At 44.2% G+C, this 23,235-nt stretch overlaps 1 protein-coding gene across 7 annotated transcripts in view; it reads left to right on the plus strand.

Moving 5' to 3' along the window:
• sipa1l1 (signal-induced proliferation-associated 1 like 1) overlaps positions 1–23,235 on the plus strand; it is a 586,476-nt gene that overhangs the window by 203,913 nt on the left and 359,328 nt on the right. For all 7 annotated transcript variants that reach the window (XM_072486108.1, XM_072486095.1, XM_072486090.1 and 4 more), the window contains exon 3: positions 13,353–13,412. The gene's annotated coding sequence lies outside the window, so the exon portion shown is untranslated. The remainder of the gene's footprint in view (positions 1–13,352; positions 13,413–23,235) is intronic.

Raw genomic sequence — 23,235 nt, forward strand, 5'->3', positions numbered from 1 at the left:
ATTTGCGCCCATGTCCGGGAAAACCATACTAAGGCGGGTGCGAAGTCTCCGGCCCATTAGGAGTTCTGCGGGAGCTACCCCAGTCACCGCATGGGGGGTGGTCCTATACGAAAACAAAAAGCGAGCCAGTCTCGTGTCCATTGATCCGGAAGACTGCTTCTTTAGGCCTCTTTTGAATGTCTGCACTGCGTGCTCTGCCAACCCATTTGAAGCCGGGTGGTATGGGGCAGTGCGGATATGGCGTATGCCGTTCATCTTAATGAACCTCGCAAACTCCTCACTCGTGAATGGAGTGCCGTTATCCGTGACCAGCACCTCGGGGAGGCCATGCGCACTAAAAGACAAACGCATCTTTTCAATTGTTGTGCAGGACGTTGTCCCCTGCATCTTATGCACCTCTAGCCATTTAGACTGGGCGTCGATTAACGGAAGGAACATGGATCCTTGAAAAGGGCCTGCGAAATCTGCATGCAAGCGTGCCCAAGGCCGCCCTGGCCATTCCCAGTGATGTAGGGGCACGGCCGGCGGAAGCGTCTGATGCTTCTGGCAAATGGAGCAGTTTTGGGCCACCTTCTCAATGTCGGTGTCGAGGCCTGGCCACCAGACATAAGTCCGGGCCAACATTTTCATTTTGGTCACACCTGGATGCCCATTGTGCAAGTCTCTTAGTATCAGCTCCTGGCCTTTTTCCGGGACAATCACACGCGCCCCCCACAAGAGGATGCCGTCTTCCACGCTGAATTCTGACAGCTTGGAGGAAAATGCCCACAACTCGCCTGGGAGCTGTCTATGCTGCCCACCATACAGGACTATGTGCCGAACCTTTGACAGGACTGGCTCCGTCTGGGTCCACTCACTGATCTGTGATGCCGTGACAGGCAAGGTGTCCATAAAATTTAGGGTTGCAACCACCTCACCGGTCGTGGGGGTCGACATGGGGCCGGTCGATAAAGGCAATCTGCTCAGTGCGTCAGCATTTGCTATCTGCGTTCCTGGTTTGTGCTCCAGAGAATACTCGTATGCAGCAAGCAACAAAGCCCAGCGCTGGATCCGGGCGGAAGCAATGGGCGGTATTGGCTTATCCTCTCTGAAAAGTCCCAGCAGAGGCTTATGATCAGTCACGATAGTGAAATGGCGGCCATACATGCACTGGTGGAAGTGTTTCGCCGCAAAAACCACTGCCAGGCCCTCCTTCTCGATCTGCGCATACTTTTTCTCCGCTCTAGTCAATGTGCGGGAGGCGAAAGCTATCGGTCGCTCGGCCCCGTTCTCCATCTTGTGGGACAGGACGGCCCCAATACCATACGGGGATGCATCACATGTGACGAGCAAAGGCTTTCCAGGATCATAGTGGGTTAGTAACCCAGACGACGACAATTGTTGCTTTACCTGCCGGAAAGCGGTTTCTTGCTGCTGACCCCAAACCCAGATGTGATTTTTCTTTAGCAGAAGGTGCAACGGGGCCAGCGTAGTTGCCAGATTGGGGAGGAACATCCCGTAATAGTTTACGAGACCGAGAAAAGAACGAAGATGCGAAGTGTCAGTCGAGGCGGGGGCCTGTTGAATCGCACGCACCTTCTCTGCGACGGGGTGCAAACCTTCGCGGTCCACCCGATAACCTAGGTAAACTACTTCCTTTGCCTGAAATACGCACTTTGTGCGACGTAAACGGACTCCAGCCTCCGAAAAGCGTCTAAGGACAGCCTCCAGATTTTCCAAATGTTCCTCCTCCGACGTCCCTGTAATCAAAACGTCATCTAAGTAGACAGCAACACGTGGTAAACCTCTCAAAATGCCCTCCATAACACGTTGAAAAATTGCGCAGGCAGAGGATACTCCAAAGGGCAATTGTGTATATTCATACAGGCCCCGGTGTGTATTAATCGTTACATATGGCCGGGAGGCAAGGTCCAGCTCCAACTGTAGGTAGGCGTGACTCATATCTAATTTTGTGAACGAGAGTCCGCCTGCAAGCTTCGCGTAGAGATCCTCTATGCGAGGCATTGGATATCGGTCGAGTCGGGAAGCCGTATTCACTAAGTTTATAGTCGCCACACAAGCGAACTGTGGCATCTGGCTTCATTACAGGTACAATTGGTGCTGCCCAGTCAGCAAAATGGACGGGCCTGATAATACCCAAACTCTCCAAACGAGTGAGCTCCCCTTCTACCTTCTCGAGCAAGGCGTAAGGCACCGGGCGCGCCCGGAAATAGCGCGGCGCGGCTCCTGGTTCGACTTGGATACGGGCTACGGCCCCTTTTATTTTCCCCAAACCAGGCTGGAATACATCTGCGTATCGTCCTAGCACCTCAGTCAACCCATCAGAAACTGTTTGGAGGATGTGCTGCCATTGCAACTGCAAATGGCGCAACCAGTCCCGACCCAACAGGCTGGGCCCATGGCCGTGCACCACGATAAGTGGGAAACGCCCCTCCTGGTGTCCATAAACAACAGGGGTCATTGTAGTTCCTGCAATGTCCAGTGGTTCCCCCGTGTAGGTGACCAACCTGGCCTGTGAGTCGGTTAATGTAAGGGTCTGTATACCCTGCTTGATGCGGTCCTCTGGGTGATCACGGAGACCGCTGCGCCAGTGTCCAACTCCATCTCAAGTGGGTGACCATTGACCCGTACTGTCACCTTAATGGGGGCCACACGGGGAGCTGCCACACAATGCAGCTGCAGGCAGTTGTCCTCCGTCTCCATGCCCTCAGTAGTAGTCGCCGCAGGTTCATCCACATGGAAGGTACGGCCCCTGGACTGGCCCCAGTTTCGGTCGGAACGACGGCGCCTCTGGCGCCCCCAGGACCGGCGTCCGCGACAGGGTCGGCGCCTACAAGTCTGACACGGACATGGCTCCTCATTCATTGGTTCTGGAGAAGGCTCCCTTCGGGGAGGAATGTCCGACGGCCTCTGGCATTGGTCCGGATGTCGCCTCGCCCAAGGTACCGCAGGAGTGCGGGGGGACGTTTTCGGACGGAAGGGGTTGCGCCCCAAGGCATGCACTTCCATTCCCTGTAGCTGCTGCACTCCTCGTTCTGCGCTCTCTCGGGACAATGCTATTTGAATGGCCTGTTGAAAAGTCAATGTTGACTCAGCTAACAACTTTCTCTGGGTGGCCGCATTGTTAATACCGCAAACCAAATGGTCGCGTAACATTTCTGACAAGGTCTCACCATAGTCACAGTACTCCGCAATCCTGCGTAGCCTGGATAGAAAATCGGCAAGGGATTCTCCAGGGGTCCTCTCAGCGGTATTAAACCGGTAACGCTGGACTATCGTGGACGGGGTTGGGTTAAAATGTTGCCCCACTATATTCACAAGTTCATCAAACGTTTTGGTGTCCGGCGCAGCTGGGTACGTAAGGCTCCTAATCACCCCAAACGTATGCGGGCCGCAGGCAGTGAGCAATATGACCACCTGGCTCTTGTTTTCAGTGATATTGTTTGCCCGGAAATAGTAACGCATCCGTTGTGTGTACTGGTTCCAGCTTTCCAGCGCAGCATCAAAAACATCCAAACGTCCGTACAGAGGCATGGTATAATAGAAAACAACTTCCAACCTATATCCAACAAAAATCCAGGGAGGTGGCTTCAGCAGTGTAGACAGCTATTCATTTTAACCTCCGTCGCCAGTTTTGTGAGGGCCACGAAGAATCCAGCACGAGTTTTAAGGATACAAAGTAATAACATTTATTTACAATAACATACACATATATACTTGCTGCTAGTTCTAAACTGGCCAGCTTTATTTATACTTGGAGTTTACTAATGGTTTCTCCGCCCCCCTCATTGGGGAAGCTCATACTCCCACAGGATTGTGGGATTGTCATTAGTCCCCAGCCAATGGTAAGCAGGCAGGTTATAACAATGATTAACTTAAGGGAGTTAGATTTTTGACTAATAATGACAGTCAAAGGCAGAATGTGGAGTTACAGCCAATGTTAGATTAGTCATGATCTCATTAGGGGCGCAGTGGTTAGCACTGCTGTCTCACAGCGTCGAGGACCCAGGTTTGATCCCACCCCTGGGTCACTGTCCGTTGGAGTTTGCACATTCTCCCCATGTCTGTGTGGGTCTCGCCCCCACGACCCAAAGATGCGCAGGTAGGTGGATTGGCCATGCTAAATTGCCACTTAATTGGAAAAAAAATGGATTGGGTACTCTAAATTTATTAAAATCAAAAGTCATGATCTCATTGAATGACCGAGCAGGCTCGAGGGGCTGAATCCCAGGCTCACACTGAGTATAAGGCATTAAGATGGGGGTCGCACTGGGAAAAAGTACGGGAAGTGTTGATGTGGGCCAGTAGAGCCTGGCATTGGTCTGTGGTGTATTGGTGCATATGAGTAGGGACATCTCAGATTGCCAGTCTTACTTGTAGATTGCATTGTGTGTTCCATTCACTGTAATGGTTTAGCGGTCTGACACTTATCATCATCTCGGCTCATAATAGGGAACAGACTGTTGGCTGATTTGGCAGTGAAACTGTACTACAGCAAGTATTAATGCCTTCGAGAGAGAGAGAGAGAAAATAAGAATTGAGATGAACAATAAAAGTTGTTACATGTTTCGGCATCTGGTTCAGAATTTGAGCTTCAGCTAGATACCGGTGAATCGGACAATATCTGACAAGTGATATGCATCCATTTGTTGAAACAAATGGTGAATCTTACCCTCCAAGCAGGCTGATGAGGACTTCTGCTCCTACAAGTTTGTTGATTGAATGAAAGGTTTGGGAATGGATTCAGTATTGAAAATCAATATACTGTATACATATCTTAAATGACTTGTCCTTCTAGGGATATCAGCCCAAAGTGCAAACTTGGATTTTTTTTTCTAGGAATTTGTAGTGTAACATATCCTGAGCTCAACCAATGTTAATTGGTGGAATCCATGCTCTGTGATGTACTGGTGGTACTGCAAATATCTAAAATAGCTTTTTAAAATTGTAACGTTTTAAGTCCATATGACGGTTAGAAGAGCCATATGGACTCAAGATATTAACTGTTTCTCCCAGGCAGCACGGTGGCACAGTGGTTAGCACTACAGCCTCACGGCGCCGAGGTTCGATCCCGGCTCTGGGTCACTGTCCACGTGGAGTTTGCACATTCTTCCTGTGTTTGCGTGGGTTTCGCCCCCACAACCCAAAGATGTGCAGGGTAGGTGGATTGGCCATGCTAAATTGCCCCTTAATTGGAAAAAATGAATTGGGTATACTAAATTTAAAAAAATAAAAAACATCTTTTCTTTCTCCACAGATGCTGCCGAATTTTTCCAGCATTTTCTGTTTTTGTTTCAGATTCCAGCCCTCCAATCTGGTTTCTGCCCCAATCATATCTTGTTTTACAATGATAAAGGTAAACCATCTTTCCTCATTCTTCTCAACCTGTCAGTAATTTTGACATGGGCGACCACATAATTCTTCAAGTTTCTCCACTGTCACCCAGCTAAGTGGGACTGCATTCTTCTAGTTTCCATAGCCATCTTTCTATAACCAGAGTATCACTTGCTGCAATATCCTCTTTTTGCACTCCCAGACTGTTACCTCTGGAGTCCCCAAAGATCTACCCCTGATTTTCCACCACCCCACCCTCCTGTTTCTCATCTACATAGTTGCCCCATCAGCAGTACAATCTGAAAACACAGCACTAATTATCATGTGCACGCCAAAAGCACCCAGCTGTTTCACCATCACCTCTCTCATAGATTATCATAGAATTTACAGTGCAGAAGGAGGCCATTCGGCCCATTGAGTCTGCACCGGCTCTTGGAAAGAGCACCCTACCCAAGGTCCACACCTCCACCCTATCCCCATAGCCCAGTAACCCCACCCAACACTAATTGCAATTTTGGACACGAAGGGCAATTTATCATGGCCAAGCCACCTAACCTGCACATTTTTGGACTGTGGGAGGAAACCGGAGCACCAGGAGGAAACCCACGCACACACTGGGAGGATGTGCAGACTCCTCACAGACAGTGACCCAAGCCGGAATCGAACCTGGAACACTGGAGCTGTGAAGCAATTGTGCTATCCACAATGCCACCGTGCTGCCCAACAAAACTCTTGACTCCTGTACTTTTGTTGAATTATCATTGAGTCCTAGATGTTAGATAAACAATGAACAGAAATTTCCTCCAATTAAATATTGGAAGATTGAAGCCATTCTTTTCAGTCCCAGTTCCAAACTCCATTCCATATCCTAAAGATCTGCTGGGTAAATCCCCACCCCTTGGAAGATATCAGTTAAAGATTGCACGGCAATTGCCCAGGAAGTGCAAACCCCCGATGGGCAATTGCCCTGCATGGAGAACCACCCGGAAATGCGATTTGAATCGCAAACTTTGGATGGTTCCGACCGTCCTGCATCAATGGTTACCCAGAAAAAGTTAGAAAAATTAAAACCACTTCTCGCTTCTGGTTAACTATTGTACAGACCTACCCGATTCCCCTCGGGACTCTCCCCGCCTCCTTGAACTCCCAGATGACACCTCGCATCCACCGAGGAGAGGGGGGGGGGTAATCTAACTACATACCTGTCGAATTTGCCTTCTACCTTGTTGGACCTTTAAATCTACCTGATTTGCTGCAACTGGTACCGGTAAAAAGTGATATGGCCTTCTTGCTCCAATTCAGCAGTGCTCGATTGATGGCCTCAGAAGTCCAGTCCTGCACAATGCTCGAGCGAAAGGTTGGGCAAGACAGGATCAAAATGTTTAAAGGGTAAAGAAGTAGGAGCGTGTGAAAACATTAAGCCTATTAATAAATGTGAAGTTTGAAGCACCTACCTAAGACAGCTTATGCTGCATTTCCTGTCCCCTTGATTTGAATTGACTTTTTTGCGGTTAGTTCAGTTGTTCCATTGGTGGCTTTGTGCTCTTTTCAAACTGCTCTTTCACAATTATTTTCCCAAGTGAGCTGTGCCATAATGCATCCGTTTTCAGTATTGTCGATCACATTTAGTCAACTTCTGTAAGGTTTATAAGGATGAGAACTTTGTATCAAGTAATGTGCAACATAGTCTGTTGGGGTGAAGTTCTCTTCCTTTTTAAGTGTTTACTTAATAGTGAGACAAGATTAGGTCACTTGGAGTTTAATTGTTTCGCGATGTAACTCTCAATTTATCAAATGCTCAGCAGTTTTGGCCCGAGGTCAGAAAGAAATGTGCGTTTTTGAAAGACTGGTTAGATCTGTGGTTAAATGTTATGTCTGCAAAAGTCTGACCCTTTTTTTTAACAAATGTATTGTAGTACAATTGTAGCAATTGAGGTGGGTCACGATTGATGCCACCAGTGTACCTGGGAATTTTTAGTGCTTGATTGATATGCAAAGAAATCAAATGCTTCAGGTTACCAATGCTAGTTTGCCAGCTGAAATCAATTGCTGTGTCAAAGTAAAACAGGAGATGCAACTAAAATGATCAGAGAGGTAGCTTTGGAGGAAGATTTTGATGATGGAGAGATTTTTTAAAAAATTGCCAGTCACACACCTGACCAATGTTCCCTCTACTCACACAGCTGTGCTGCAAATACAAAAGTTCTTGTCACGCATGGATTGTCCCTTTTTAAATTCGGGAATGGGTGGCAGTGCAAAAGATTTGGGGCCACTGAATTAAACAAATAGGTTGCAAACTACCAAAGAAATAGGGCACATTGTCCGACTTGCAAATGGAGCACATACTTTTGGAAGTTATGAGGGAAGTTACTTGTCGCAGAATTCCCAGCCTCCATTGATGTATGGAACCCTGACAGTGCAGAAGGAGGTCATTTGACCCATGAGTCTGCACCAAGCTTTTGAAAGAGCACCCTACCTAGGTTCACGTCCCCATCTATCCCCGTAACTCCACCTAACCTGCACTCTAAGGGTCAGTTTTATCATGGCCAATCCACCTAGGCTGTACATCTTTTGACTGTGGGAAGGAACCGGAGAACCCGGAAGAAACCCTACGCTGACACTGGGAGAACGTGCAAACTCGACACAGACAGTCATCCAAGGCTGGAATCGAACCTGTGTCCCTGGTGCTGTGTAGCGGTAGTGCTAACCACTGTGTCACCATGCCGCAAACCACTGTGCCACTCAGTTCAAGGGTGCTTAGGGATGGGGAACATAAGAGCATAAGACGGAGGAGCAGGAACGGGAAATTTAGTCCCTCGAGCCGGCTCCACCATTCAATACAAATTCAGCCCCTGACTTTTTTCTATTATTCTTGGGATGTGAGCATCAATGGCTAGACCAGCATTTATTGCCCATCCCTAATTTCCCATGAGAAGGTGGTGGTGAGCTGCTTTCTTAAACCGCTGCAGTCTGTGTCATCGGTACATCCACAGTGCTTTGAGGAAGGGAGTTCCAATATTTTGATTCAGTGACAATGAAGGAACGGCAATGTAGTTCCAAGTCATGATGGTGTATGGCTTGGCGAACTTGCAGGTTGTGGTGATGTTCCAATGCATTTGCTGTCCTTGTAGGTAGTAGGATCCACAGGTTTGAAAGGTGCATTTGAAGGAACATTGGTGAATTGAGATAGTGCACATGGCAGATTGTGTACACTGCTGCCACTGTGTGTTAGTGGTGGAGGGAGTGAATATTTAAGGTGGTGCCAATGAAAGGGGCTGCTTTGTCCTGGATGGCATTGATCTGCACTCATCCATGGAAGTGGAGAGTATTCCATCATATTTCAGACTCGTGTCTTGTAGATTGTCGACAACTTATGTGGAGTCAAGGGTTCCCAATTTCTGACCTCTTGTAGGCACAGTATTTTTACGGCTGTACCAGTTCACTTTATGGTCAATGGTAACCCCCAGGATATTGATGAAGAGAGTCGTAATTTCAAGCAGAGATCATAAAATCATAGAATTTACAGTGCAGAAGGAGGCCATTTGGCCCATCGATGGTCAATGCCTAACACTTGTATGGCACGAATGTTACTTGCCATTTATAGGCTCAAGCCTGAATGTTGTCCAGGTTTTTCTGCATATAGACATGGATTGCTTCAGTATCTGAGAAGTCATGAATGGTGCTGAAAGTTGCACAATGATCAGTGAACATCCACTCTTCTGATCTAATGTTGGAGATAAAATCATTGAAGAAGCTGAAGATGGTTGGGCCAAAGACGCTACGTCTGAGTAATCCTTGCAGCAATGTCCTGAAATTGAGATGATTGATCTCCAACAACTATAACCATCTTTTTTGTGCTGGGTAGGACTCCAGACAGTGAAGAGATTTGTTAGTGTTCCTTAATGGCACACTTGCTGCCTTGATGTTGAAAGCAGTCATTTTTAATTCACCTCTGGAATTCAGCTTGTTTGTCCATGTTTGGATGGCGGCTGTAATGAGGTCAGGAGCTGAGTGACCCTGGCTGAACCCAAACTGAGCCTCAGTGAGCAGGTTATTGCTGAGCAAGTGCCACTTGATTGTACTGTCAATGACCACTTCCATCAATTTGCTGATGATTGAGAGTAGACTGTTGGGGCAGTAATTGGTTGGTTTGGATTTGTCCTGCTTTTTGTGTACAGGACATACCTGGGCAGTTTTCCACATAGCTGGGTAGATGCCAGCATTGTAGCTGCCCTGGAACATCTTGGAGAGGGGCACAGCTAGTTGTCGAGCACATATCCTCCGTGCTATTGCCAGAATATTGTCAGGGCTCGTATCCTTTGCAGTACAATGGAATTCATCAATTTCTTTATCACGTGGAATGACTTGAATTGGATGAAGAATCTGTGATGTTGGTGACCTTAGGCCATCCCCTGCCTCTCGGTGCTGTCTTGATGCTCTTAGCTGAGTGTCCTGGTGGTCCGAAGCGTTTACTTTGAAAAAATTAGAGTGTTCAAAGCAGGCCGGTCGCCTGAATACTCCAGCTAGGAATAATGGAATAGGACCCCGGTTCTATTTTGTTGGTTTTCGGAACTGAGGCCATGATTAGCCATGATAGATCGACACTTCTGGCTGAAGATGGTTTCAAATGCTTCAGCCTTGTGTTTTGCACTGATGTGCTGGGCTCTCCCATCATTGAGGATGGGGTTATTTGTGGAGCTGCCACCTCCTCCGGTTGATCGTTTAAGTGTCCATTATCATTCACGACTGGATTAGGTGGGATTGCAGAGCTTGGATCTGATCTGTTGATTATGGGATCACACCGTTGTATACTGTAGACTGCCTCTACTGTTTGGCATACAAGTAGTTCAATGTAGCTTCACAAGGCTGACACCTCATTTTAAGGCATGCCTGATGCTGCTCCTGGCTTACCCTCCTGCACTCTTCATTAAACCAGGGTTGATCCTCCATTTTAATAGATTTGGTTGTCCATGAAGTTTTGGTTGTCCATGAAGTTACAGATTATGGTCGAGCATACGTCTGCTGCTGTTCATGGCTCACAGTGCCTCATGGATGCCCATTTTTTAGTTGCTACACTGTTCGAAATCTATCCCATTTCACATGTTGGTCTTGCCACACAACACAGTGGAAGGTGTCCTCAGTGTGAATATGGGAATTCTTCTCTACAAGGATTGTGAGGTGGCTACTCCTACCAGCACTATCCATAGAATCCCTACAGTGCAGAAGGAGGCCATTCAGCCCATCAAGCCTGCACTGACCCTCCAAAGGAACATTCTACCTAGGCCTACTTCCCCGCCCTAGCCCCGCAACTCCGCGCGCATTGATCATGGCCACTCCACCGAGCCTGCATGTCGTTGGACTGTGGGAGGAAACTGGAGCATCCGGGGAAAACCCATGCAGACACTGGGACAATGTGCAATCTCTGCACAGACACCCAAGGCCAGAATCAAACCCGGGACCCTGATGATGTGAGGCAGTACTGATAATGATCACCATGCTGCTCTGTCATAGACAGATGCATCGGTTATGGGTAGATAGGTGAGGACGAGGTCAAGTAGATTTTTCTCTCATTGTTTCCCCCACCACCTGCCAAAGAGACCCAGTCTAGCAGCTATGTCCTTCAGAAGCAGAGATGTTAGTAAGGAGTAATTTTCAGGGAGTTGGGCTTGCCATTGACGTTTCTGGTGTTTAGGTCGATGCCAGGTGGTCTGTCCAGTTTGTTTCCATTTTGAGACAACCCGGTGGCTTGTTGGACCATTTCAGAAGGCCGGTAAGAGTCAGCCACATTGCTGTGGGTCTGCAGTCACATGTAGGTCAGTTCATGTAAGGATGGCAGATTTCCTTCCCTAAAGGGCATTGTCATTCAGACCCATTTGGTTCACCAATGGTTTTCTAGTCTATCTTTTAAATCCAGATTTATGCATTGACTTCAATTTCCACCAGCTGCCATTTTAATTTAATTTGACTTAAACCCATGTCCCCAAAGCATTATGAGTCTAGTGATATTACCACTGTCACTGCCACCCCAACAGTAGCCGTAGTATTTATATACGGGCCTAATAGTTCCCCTTTCCTGGTAACCCCCAAGATGTTGATATTGGGGATCTCATGTTTGTTAATGCCATTGAATATCATGGGGTGATGGTTAGATTCTCTGTTGTTGGAGAATGGTCATTGCTTGTGAGCCCAGGCCTAAATGCTATCCATGTCTTGTTGCATGTGAGCAGGACTGCTTTAGTATCCGAGGAGGCAGCAAGATGAGAGTTGATATGTCGAGCCTTAGTGGATAAAAACTTTGTCACTATTGTTGGAACGATAAATTGGAAAAGCAGCCGCAGCCAAAATCCAAAGAGTGGCAGGAGCATGCACAGGCCCATAGGGATGGAGATGGTTGGAAAAGTAGGGCGATAAATCAGAGAATAATTTGACTTGAAGTGGCAAGGACACAGGAGAAGTGTGAATGTTGAAAAGCTATCAAAGAGGTTATGGCAGACCTTGAGACTACAGGTGAGGAATTCATGAATGAGGGACCTAGGTGAGTTTGTTACTGGTTGTGTTCATGCAGGCTACTGAGTCAGTATAAATCTTCAAAAAAAAATGCAGCTGTAAGGCATTATGTGGTTAACTTATTAATAAAAAATGTTCAACTATGTTCTGAACCTGTTCTAGATTTTAAGCCTTGCACCATATGTCTGTTTCTGATCCCAGCTGTTGACAGAATGTGTTTGACTTCCAATGTCAACAAGTTTGTCTGATTGCATTTATTCATCATTTCTATCATGTTTGGTTCTTTTTTTAATTTGAGATTTTTCTTTCGATGGATGTGTGTTTTGTGGTTTTTTGTGCATGTGGGGGGAGAGGATGTTTTGGTAGTGTGCTCTGCTTATACATAGTAAAGGGCACCCCATCTATCTGTCTATTAGTGAATGTTTAAATGTTGAAATAGTCCTGCAAGGTATACACTGACTATTTGATTTATAGATAACACCGATGATTCTTTGTGTTGAAGGTCACAGGAAACTTCCACCTTTTATCTGACTGATGCACATCTAGCGTGCTGCCATGCTCAGTGCCACATAGAAGTATAAACAGTGAAAACTCGAGATGAGATTTATAAAGCAGTGACTGAATCTTGAGAAATCTGAACTGTCTCCTTTGCTCTCTGAATCCCGAGATTGACTAACAGCCTTGGGAACCTGCTGCTGGCTAGTAATTGTTCTGCCTCCTCTCATTATTCAGATCAGAATAATTTAAAGCTGGACAGCTTGAATAAAAAGGATGCGAAAATGTGAAAAATATATTTGAAACCTTTTTTGAAAGAAGGTTCAACTTGTGTTACAGAGTGAATTGGGCTATTTCTGAATTTTGGATGAATAGTAATGAAAAATTGGGTCCGCAATGAAAGCTTAAGTGGACTCGGTTCCTAAATGTTTGAAGTTCACTGTTGTGACCCTAATTAGACATGGCATTGAAAGATGTTAGTTGCTTCAATAGTCTTGCAAGCCTGACTGGGTCAGAAAAATAGCTGTGGAATTCCAGAACATTCCAATGCATGCTGTCCTATTCATCACTTGCTCTTTTTGTGTGAAAGTTTTCCATTAAGCTGCAACTCAGTATCTCTAACTCCTTTAGTGTTGGTTTTCTGAGATGGACAGCACTTGGGTAGGAAATTAAAACGGAAATTACCAATTTATTGCAATTGGCTCAGACCTGTCACTTTTCTGTTGTAGACCATATGGAGATGCTATTTTATGTTTTAATTTTTTTTCCTGAATACTTTCTAAACTATTCATGATGGAAACTTGCAATTGTTTTTAGAATGTGTTCTTCCCATATGTGACCCATCAACTGTTACAAATGTAATGATTTGCATCAGAAGTTAATTTTTGATGAGCTTTCTTCGTTTGAAAACAACTGCTTATTCGTGCTATTTTTGTCACTTTTGTTTCCCATAAGAATGGTGTGACCATGTAAATTTTCTGACTTTTTGTTCCAATTGGTGTCTCTTTCTTTCACAGGTGTAGCTGGCATAATGGAGTTTGTGCTCCTCCACTCCTCTTGAGGATAGGCTGAAACAGGTCAGTTCTCTGCGACATTTTGATCAATGGAATGAGGGTTGTTTGAGTTGGTACAGGTGGCATATTTACATCCTGTGTGGGAACAAGGTTCTAGGCTGTCATATACCTGAACCAATCCAGAGATAAGCTCCTCCTACCTTATCTCGTTAATCTGTTATATACCGGAACCAATCCAGAGATAAGCTCCTCCTACCCTATCTCGTTAACATGCCCAGACTTTGGTCAAGAAGCGCAGTACATCAGTTATGCTTCACAGGAATAGTATTGGGATGGACCTTCCACTGGTGCTCACGCTACCTATGATCTGCACTTATGAAGCTCTGACCTTCGACACATTGGTCCACCTGCAATGAATTTGCCAATCTTTGACCCCTCCCCCTTTTCTTTCCCCTCTCACTCTTGCTCTCTGCGGCCCATCGACTGTTGGTGAGCTTTCTTTTCCCTGTCAATTAAAAATAATTTCTGTCGGTCTTTTATTTAAACACTGTTATATCCTTGGTCTTAAACATTTTTTGGTCAGTTCATCTCAATTTCATTTACCATTACTTAAATATAAAGATTAATAGCTCTTTTAAACTATTCCAGCCCAAAATTCCCTGGTTTCATGCTTCCGATCATGTTAAGCAGCAGATCTTTTCTAACCTTTTCTTAAAGGAAAATTGATTCACTACTAAGAATAATAGTGTATTTCACACACTGTTCCATTCTTCACACAAGAGTGACTATATTGATGGTCCTTTTCTCCCCCAGATTTGAATTGCCTGTTTTGCTATGTTGTTGGTATCAAGCATTGACACACTTTTCAGAGGTTTTGAAGTTTATAAACTATCCATTTATTCGCATTTTGAGAATGCTAGTGTGAAGTAAAAGACAGGCTTCTCATCTTCCAGAGTAAGTTAAGACAAAGGTAATGTTAAATGAGAGTTGTTTGTTTAATCCTTTTGTTGGCACCATGTAATTGCATTTTGGGTGGACACTGGGGCTGTTTAGCACAGGGCTAAATCGCTGGCTTTGAAAGCAGACCAAGGAAGGCCAGCAGCACGGTTCAATTCCCGTAACAGCCTCCCCGAACAGGTGCCGGAATGTGGCGACTAGGTGCTTTTCACAGTAACTTCATTTGAAGCCTACTTGTGACAATAAGCGATTTTCATTTTCATTTCATGTGCAGTCTATTATACTATTCAAACATGAAGGCTGTTATATTTATTCAGCATGCAAACCTTTTCTTGTTTGAGAAAATTTACCTTTGTGTCCATTTTCTTATAATTTTCCCCTCCAAATTTTCTTCCCTCACTTCCTGAAGGCGCTGATTCTTCTTGATGCATTGTTTCCCTAGCAACATCAGCTTTCTATTGCTATACTTAGTTGGTGGTCGTTCATGAGTGTTATGCTGCTCGACTGCAGAAGGCAACATTGCCCAGGCTGAGCCTGTTCTCGCCTGATATATGTACTCATGAATTCTTCCAGCAGTGATCACTGAATCGCAATTAGGAATAGTCTCTTGCTTCCGTTCTTTCTCTCTCTCTCCCCCGCCCCTTCCATATGCTAATACAGGGCTCTCTGAGGGTGATTGTAATATGTTTTTTCCAGGTTTGGTTTAACTTGGAGTAGAAACCCGGCATATTTTGAGCTTGTTATTTAGCACTACAATGCACTTGCCCAGTATCCGATTAAGAGAATCTATAGCCATTATTTTAAAATTTAGAGTAAATGGGAATATGGAAGTCTGACGTGAATGTTGCACAGATTAAAGTGTGCAGCACATCTTCATTTACTGGAACAATTGTATTGAAGCATTCTGTTACTATGGCTCTGACTGCAGGACCATTTTAATTGGTTAGCTTGGGTGCCCCATTGATTGGTGGCAGTGTGGTTGCTAGGGGAGCATTTTCTTGCTTCGCATGGAGTTTTCACAAGCAATGGGTGGGGTGGAAGAAGACAGCTGTTGAGAGTTTAAACAATGAACACCTTCTGCTAAGTCCATAAATAGAACAAAGTATTAATTCATGGGTGTTAGCACATCTCACAGCACATTACAAGGTGGAGATGCACCTTGGTAAGTGTAGAGTTGAGTCTTTGCAAGCAACTTATGCATAGCCTGGCATACAGATAATATATTAAGTACTCCGGATGGCTGAAACTTTCTAGTGAGGACATTTTATTTAACCACTTTTCTCTTTTTATGAATGATGTAGATGTAAAATAATAACTATAATTTTAGATTCCGGCAGTTGAGCCACATGATGGTATGGGAGTAGTGGAGTGTGTTACTGTGATGCCTCCTTCATATTTGTGAATTGGGCATTAAGTTGTTATATGTTCCATGGTATCTTCTAGGTGACTGCAGTCATACACTGGAGCGGTTATAATTTTCCACATCTGCCACGCAAAAAGGATTTAGGGTTGCTCATGAGCTTCATCAGCTCAAAGCCAGAGATCTTTTGTTCCGGATTTTTCATGAGGTGACTTCTTGTGAACTTCAGTTGACTTTCCAAGCTTCTTCAGGTTGTAACTTACTAGGGACTCGTTTAGCACAGGGCTAAAGAGCTAGATTTTAAAGCAGGCCAAGGCAGGCCAGCAGCACGGTTCAATTCCTGTACCAGCCTCCCGACTAGGGGCTTTTCACAGTAACTTCATTTGAAGCCTACTTGTGACAATAAGCGATTTTCATTTTTCATTTCACATTGTCGAAGGTTAAGCACTTCGATTGAAAAAGGCTTGTGTGATTTCAAGCAGCGTTTGGGACATTGTTCAGATCCTGGTGGATGGGGCGATGTTAAGTTTTCCTCAACTGGCTGGACTTCCTGGTGGGTTGTGCCCATATAATTACATTTAATTACCGTATAATTATATTATAACTAGATAAGTACAACTATTGTGTAAAGGCTGCTCTATTTACCTACAGACAGAATAAATATAGCTGGTAGTTGGGTATCTCGATATCCAGAGACCTGAATCCCCTCCCCCATCCCACCCTGATTTACCATTGAGGTACGAAGTGAAAGTGTGTAAATGATGGTGAGCAGACTTGTGTTTGCGGAGATGAAAATGGATGCTGCTGAAATAGGAATCTGTGTTTGGTTAATGAGCTTTGGGTTAGCTCCTCATATCCCATTTTGATCATTTGGATTTGCTTTGAATTATATGGAGTGGCTAGTTCTGTAGAAACTACCCTGGATTGTGTAAATGTTTTTTTTTCTCCCACTTTGTTTAAATTCTCACTCAATTGCATCAACATCATCAGCAAAATAGCTACAAGGCTGTGAAATGTAGAGCACAAAAGTTAAAGCTTATCACATGAAGGTAGGTGGGGCTTGGCTATGCAGCAGAATCCAGGAGAATGTAAATGGACTTTATTGGTTTTCTACTTAGATGGGGAGACGATGCTATCATTGAACTGAATGTTTGAGGAATGCCAGGAAGTGCATTCCTGTATGATAAAGCAATCAGGAGTCTGACTCGGACCAACATCTGTTTAACAAACAACTTCTAATGTAGGTATTTCTGGGGGATAGTTTTGCTTTTTAAACTATAGATATTTTTGTTATTGGCTTTATTAACTTCTAAATAGATATTTTTTTCTCGCCCAAACTGGTGCATAAATTTGTAGCATTGGCAGGGAATGAACAAAGAGCCTTCTTCAGTTCATTTTAGCTACTAGTTTCACCATGTGCTCTTGTGATCTGCGTGTCTTTATGATGAGGTGTTAAACTGTTGCAAGTAGACAAAAGATTTCATAGCACTATATGAAGGAGGTAGTGGCTGGCTAACATTAATCCCTCCAGTAATATCATCAATGCAAATCCACTGGTTATTTATCGATATTTTTTTCTAGAACCTTGTGTGCAATGCAACGGTTGTATTTCTCTACATTCTAACAATGCACACATTTCAAAAAGCACTTTGTGATAGTGGAAAGTAATATAAAGGCAACTTCTTTCTCTGTAATATAGAGCCTGATCTTAACTCTGTAAGCGAATGGATTTTGAGTGAGTTAAAATCTTGTCCATAATATAAATGAGTATATCTAATTTAACTGAGCTGGCGAGTGTATCAACAAAGCCAATATCAAGCTGCATCGTAAGCAAAAATGCATCATTTCTGTTACAGGCACTTGAGGATGGGCTTGATTAGTTCAACTCAAACTGCATTTTACAGCAGGTTTGTTGGTTGCAATGTAGACATTTCATTCACATGTAGATAATTGCGGGAAATGTTTTTAATCCACTTTCTATTTGTGGTAATTGCAGTGTTTCCTGTAAAAGGAACCTATTTGACTCTGGACAGCTGGTAGGGCAAATCCTGTTCATTAGTCACTTGGGCTATCTTCCAGGTTCTGCTTCACAAACATGAACAAAACGTTTTGCAATTGAAGGCTTAACTTCATCCATCTCATCTGCCAGCAAACCCTGCCTCTTTGGGATGGAGGTTGAGCAGCAAAGTTTCAAATAACTGCAGGTTTACTTCTGAAGACCTTGGTCAATCCAATATTTTGTCAGAAAATGAATTTGCCTCACTACATTCAAGGGGCGAGATTCTCCGTTGAGAGTCCACCCCGCTGGCAGTGAGGTCAGAGAATTTGGCACTCAGACAAATTTCTGTTCACCGCAGTGGGAACGGCGAATCCTACTGCCGTGAAGGAACGGGCTATCAAAGTCAGGGCCGCTTGCAAAATGAGAAACCTGTTATGTAACACAAAACAAGTTGAATGTTCGAATAATATGTTTGCACATTATTTTGAATCAAGGTTATGTAAATAATGATTAACCTGAGGGAGTAAAGACGTGAGCATATTAAGGGTGAAGAGCAGTTAATTTAATTATCTCCAAAATTATGTAAAAATTGGTTTGTACATTTACAGAGCTCCAGGAGGGGTTGAGTAATGCGGTACATTGTGAAAGCACTCCTATGTGTCATATATTTTGCTGCTGTGATATAAAAAGTAGCTAATACTTGCTTCTTCACTCCCCAATTTGAAATTATGATAACTTGCAGTGTATGATTGCTTGGCATACGTTCACCAGAATTTTGGAGGCATTGGCATCCTTTTTACTGATTTATCAGAAATCCCTCTGCCCTTCACATCTCCCTGTTTTTCTCCCATTCAAAATGTGTATTGTTTTAACCTACGTATAGAATATCACATTGAATTACATCTTTTTTCCCATTCCATTATCTTACCAAGCAGCACGGTAGCATAGTGGTTAGCACTATGGCTTCACAGGGCCAGGGTCCCAGTTTGGATTCCTGGCTTGGGTCACTGTCTGTGCGGAGTCTGCACGTTGTCCCCGTGTCTGCGTGGGTTTCCTCCGGGTGCTCCGGTTTCCTCCTAAAATCCCCGAAAACCGTGCTGTTAGGTAATTTGGACATTCTGAATTCTCCCTCTGTGTACCCGACCAGGCGTCGGAATGTGGCCACTAGGGACTTTTCACAGTAACTTCATTGCAATGTTAATGTAAGCCTACATGTGACAATAAAAATAATAATAATAATTATTATAGAAACCCATTGTCCTCCGAATTCGTGACACTGCTTTTCATCTGAAATTTTCAACACCTATCCCCCTTTGCAAATTAAAGTCGTGCTCCGTACGCAGAAGTAATCCAACAACAGGACCCTGTGGGATACCATTCCACACTTAGAACCAACCATAATCTGCATGCCTGCGATGTATTGATTTTTAGTACAGGGTACACCCCCCTGTGTAACAGAAACCTTGTTCAGTTCATATGATGTCACACCATGACTGAATTGTAGGAGTCTTTTTGACCAGCTATTGCTTCTTCTAACCACTCTATTTTCATTCTCTCCTTTCTTCCCCCATTCTCATCATCTCTGTATCCATTGTTTTCTTCAAGAAATAATATTGGTAAGGGCTGGTCGGGAAGGGTTTTGATCTTTGGAAGGGAGCAGATCCTCTGTTTGAAGACTGAGGACAGAGCTTTTGTCAGGATCCAGACATGTTACTCAGTCAGGATGAGAAGGAGAATGGCATAATTTGTTAAGTCTGAAATGAGATTATTGACTTGAAACGTTAGCCTAATTTCTCACAAATGTTGCTACACCTGCTGAGTGTTTCCACCATTTTCTGTTCTTATTGTATCTTTGAAAGAATGTGCGGCAGCTCAGGAGGCCATCTGTACATAATGTTGCAGCTGCTTAGCTGAGGGGGAGGTGCTGTAGGGGAAGTGGGTTTCAGCCACTTGGTGTAGGGGCCATGCTGCCCAATAGTTCAGTTGAGGTACATGTTACTGCGATGATTCACGGCATTCTGGTTAATTGGGAGTGTGCACACAACACTGGATAGGCTGATCATCTAGATTGTGACAACCATTTTCCATTGTTAATGACCTGTCAGATAAATGTTTGACCACCATGGAAATGCAATTGCCTAATTATGCAGGGCCTTACTGACACTTTCCTCTATCGGGTTGTGGATGTGGGAGCAGATGCTTTGCTGGAGGACTGTGCAAGCGAGAGGATGCACCACAGGGAGACTTATGCACATAGGAAGGCAAGTGGTTAGGTGATTCGAGGGCGACAAAATAAATTCACTTAACTTTAGTTAGGGTGAACTTTTAATTTATTACTACATTATCTGTGGCAGTTCTTTCAAATGACCAGCTCTGAAAGAACGGTTGACTGTTTAGATATGGAGGAAAAATATAGTAGCAATGGGCTGAAAAATGAACAGGGGAAAAAAATAGCTGATTTCAGCTAAAAATTCAGAGGAAAGAAATCTAGCTGAAGGCTAGAAAATCTAGATTGAATGATGATAATAACAGGACTAAAATTCATCTGAAAAGATGCTTGAAATGGAAGAGATGAAACAAGTTGACAGTGGACGGCTCTGATTGTTTTCCACTGGGAATTTCAATTTGAAGATGTCCACCATATCTATCACCAATCAGCCATATTATGTCCTTGTAGTTTAACAGGCTGATGGGGGCAAATCCCGTTATAAATGTAGGCCAAGGAAATTATAATGGAGAAAGTTGGCAGTGTGACAACAGAGGCCTTGGCAGGAAGTGTGAGCAGAAGTAAGTTTTTGTTGAGCAAGGTTATTATGGATACATGTCAGTGTGTCCGATTGCAATGAACTGATTGGAACAGCTGAAAACTGAAGTAGAACAGTATAAACATATATTAGTTACTTGCAATTCCACTTCAATATTACTGAAACTGTTTGGGAGTTATTAGCACAATGAAATCTGAACCCATTCCTCTTCCACTGTTTTCTACCTCTCCCACCGCTCCCATTCCTTTCTACTCTGCTACTAGACCTGGAAGATTAAAAATCCCTTTCAGACTAAGCCAGTCAAACTCGGACCTTCAAGAAAGAACTTACATTTATAGAGCACCTTTCATATACTCCAATATCCCAAACAAAGCACTTTTTGAAGTGTAATCGCTGTTGTAACATGGCAGCCAATGTATGCCTAGCAACATCTCACAAACAGCAATGTGATGATGACCAGATAATCTGTTCTAGTGATGTTGACCGAGGGATGTATTTTGAACAGGATGCTGGCACCCCTGCTTCTCTTTGAATTAGAGCCATAGTACCTTTTACATCCACATGTGAGGGCAGATAGGGTCTCTATATAACATCTCATTCACTTGTGCAGTGTTCCCTCCGTACTACTGGAGTGTCAGATTAGATTTTTGGATGCAGTGGGATTTGAATTGAACACATCGGGCTCAGTGGAGAGAGCACCATCACTGTGTCTTGGCAATGTTGCTGGAAAACCTATGGATATAGATATTTATTTTCTGGAGAATTGTAACTCAGACTATAAGCGAATAATTAAGGCTATCAATCGTATTGCTTTGATAGAATCCTAGAATCCCTACAGTGCAAAAGGAGGCCATTTGGCCCATCGAGTCAGCTCCGACCCTCTGAAAGTTAAACCAGCTAGGCCCACTCCCCCACCCTATCCCCACTAACCTGCACATTTTTGGACTGTGGGTGGCACAGTGGTTAGCACTGCTGCCTCACAACACCAGGGACCCTGGTTAAATTTTGGCATTCGGCATGGAGACCTTTTGTTTTTCAATTGGTGGAGGAAGGCAGTGCATCACAAGGATGGGTGTGTTGGCTGACTAATGGCAAGAGTGTGGGGGCAAGTCATGTGAATGTATTTAATCATAGCTGGTAATCATAGCCTACATGAGGACTACTAATGATCTTTTGTTCTTATCTTGTCACTTTATTCCATCTCGGACGAAAGAAACTTCAAAGGCCAGTATAATTTTGAGTGTTAATGTTGGCAGCAATTTTTGGCTCAGTTTATAAAAGAGAATCAATAAAAAAAGCCTTCATTTCAGCAAAACCAAACACTGAAAATTGGGGGGGCGGGGAGAAGATGGGAACTAAGCTATAAATTCTATTCGCCCAGTGTTCCTGATTACTGCTACAAAGTATTGCAAAACTAGACACAGCTGTTACTAATTGGGGCAGAATTTATCTCCAGACACTGTCCCTCCCTCCCAGCCCAACGCAAACCCTTCATTCCTTTCCAAGACCTCAACAATTCCCTACTCCTGCACACATATAGCTCTGATTAAGCACTTACACAGGATTACTGTTCCAAATATCCACACACCCACACATGCATGCAATGGCTACAATATCAAAATGTTTTCAGGGGTTTCTACCCAGATGTTTTTATATGTTGCAGATACTTCATTCTCTCTTGCTTCCTTTTTCAGCCCCCGCCTTAACTTTTATACTTGTCTGTGTGACAGCTGCTGCTATGCTGTGTGTTAGAAGATGATATTAAAAAGAATCTGGGAAAATAATGTGGTAAATGTTCCAGCTTGGGGAAAAAGTGCAAGCTGGAGTGGTTGTTAAACTGCCTCCCAAGTACTCCATTTAGTAAATGCTTTACATTAAACCTCTGTAATATCCTGCAGAAACGAAGGAACACAAAAGGACATTGTTTTTCTGATGGTTTCCTTTTTGTTTTTCTGATAATTTCCTTTTAACTTATGTATATGTCACAGGACAGGGAGACAATTATGGTGGTGCTGTATTTGTTACGAGCAGGTGGTTTAGAAACGCCGCTTTTTTTTCAACTTCCTGTTTTCTTCTTTCCTCCCATAAACTCCGCCAAGCTGACTGAACTGAATTTTTTGAACAGATAACTGTATTTTTGATTCCTAGCTTTTATATGTTCTTCCAATGCCTTTAAGGAAATCTGCAGTTTAAAATGGTCAAGTTCAGATTGGTGCATGCCTACCCAATGCATACTTTATGGATATTTGGGGAATGGGGGAGACTGTGGGGGTGGGGGGGGGGGAGAAAGGAGGTGGAGGTTTGGGAACTGGGGGCAGGTGGAGTATGGGGGTTTAGGGGTTGGGGACTGAGGGGAGATGGGGGTTTGTGGAGTGGAGGTTGGGGAAGATGGAGGGAAGGTGGGGTTTTGGGGAGTGGGCAGGAGTTGGGGGTTTGGGGATATATGGTGTGGGGGTGGAGGGTGGGGTGCGGGGGTGCGAGGTGGAGTGTGGGGTTGCAAATTTGGGGGGTCAGGGTGGGGGGGATGGACGTTATGGGGGAGTGAAGTTGGGTTCTTGTTAAAATTCAATCATTTTCATGATTTTATCTAATTGCTGGATTAATTGGTTTTAATTTCTCATTGTGAGAATTGTACTCCTGACCTTTTTGGATTATGTGTTGAGGTGTCATGGATATGAAGTTGATTGGCTGATGTTCTCACTTATGGGAGTTCCTTCCAAGGGCAGACAGAAGTCTGCCCACTGCCAATCAATACTTTAGGAGTGTTAAATCACAGTGAGAGTTCGAGAATCTGAGGCTGTGTAT

Source organism: Scyliorhinus torazame, chromosome 2 (genome assembly GCF_047496885.1).
Source record: "Scyliorhinus torazame isolate Kashiwa2021f chromosome 2, sScyTor2.1, whole genome shotgun sequence".
NCBI lineage: Eukaryota > Metazoa > Chordata > Chondrichthyes > Carcharhiniformes > Scyliorhinidae > Scyliorhinus > Scyliorhinus torazame.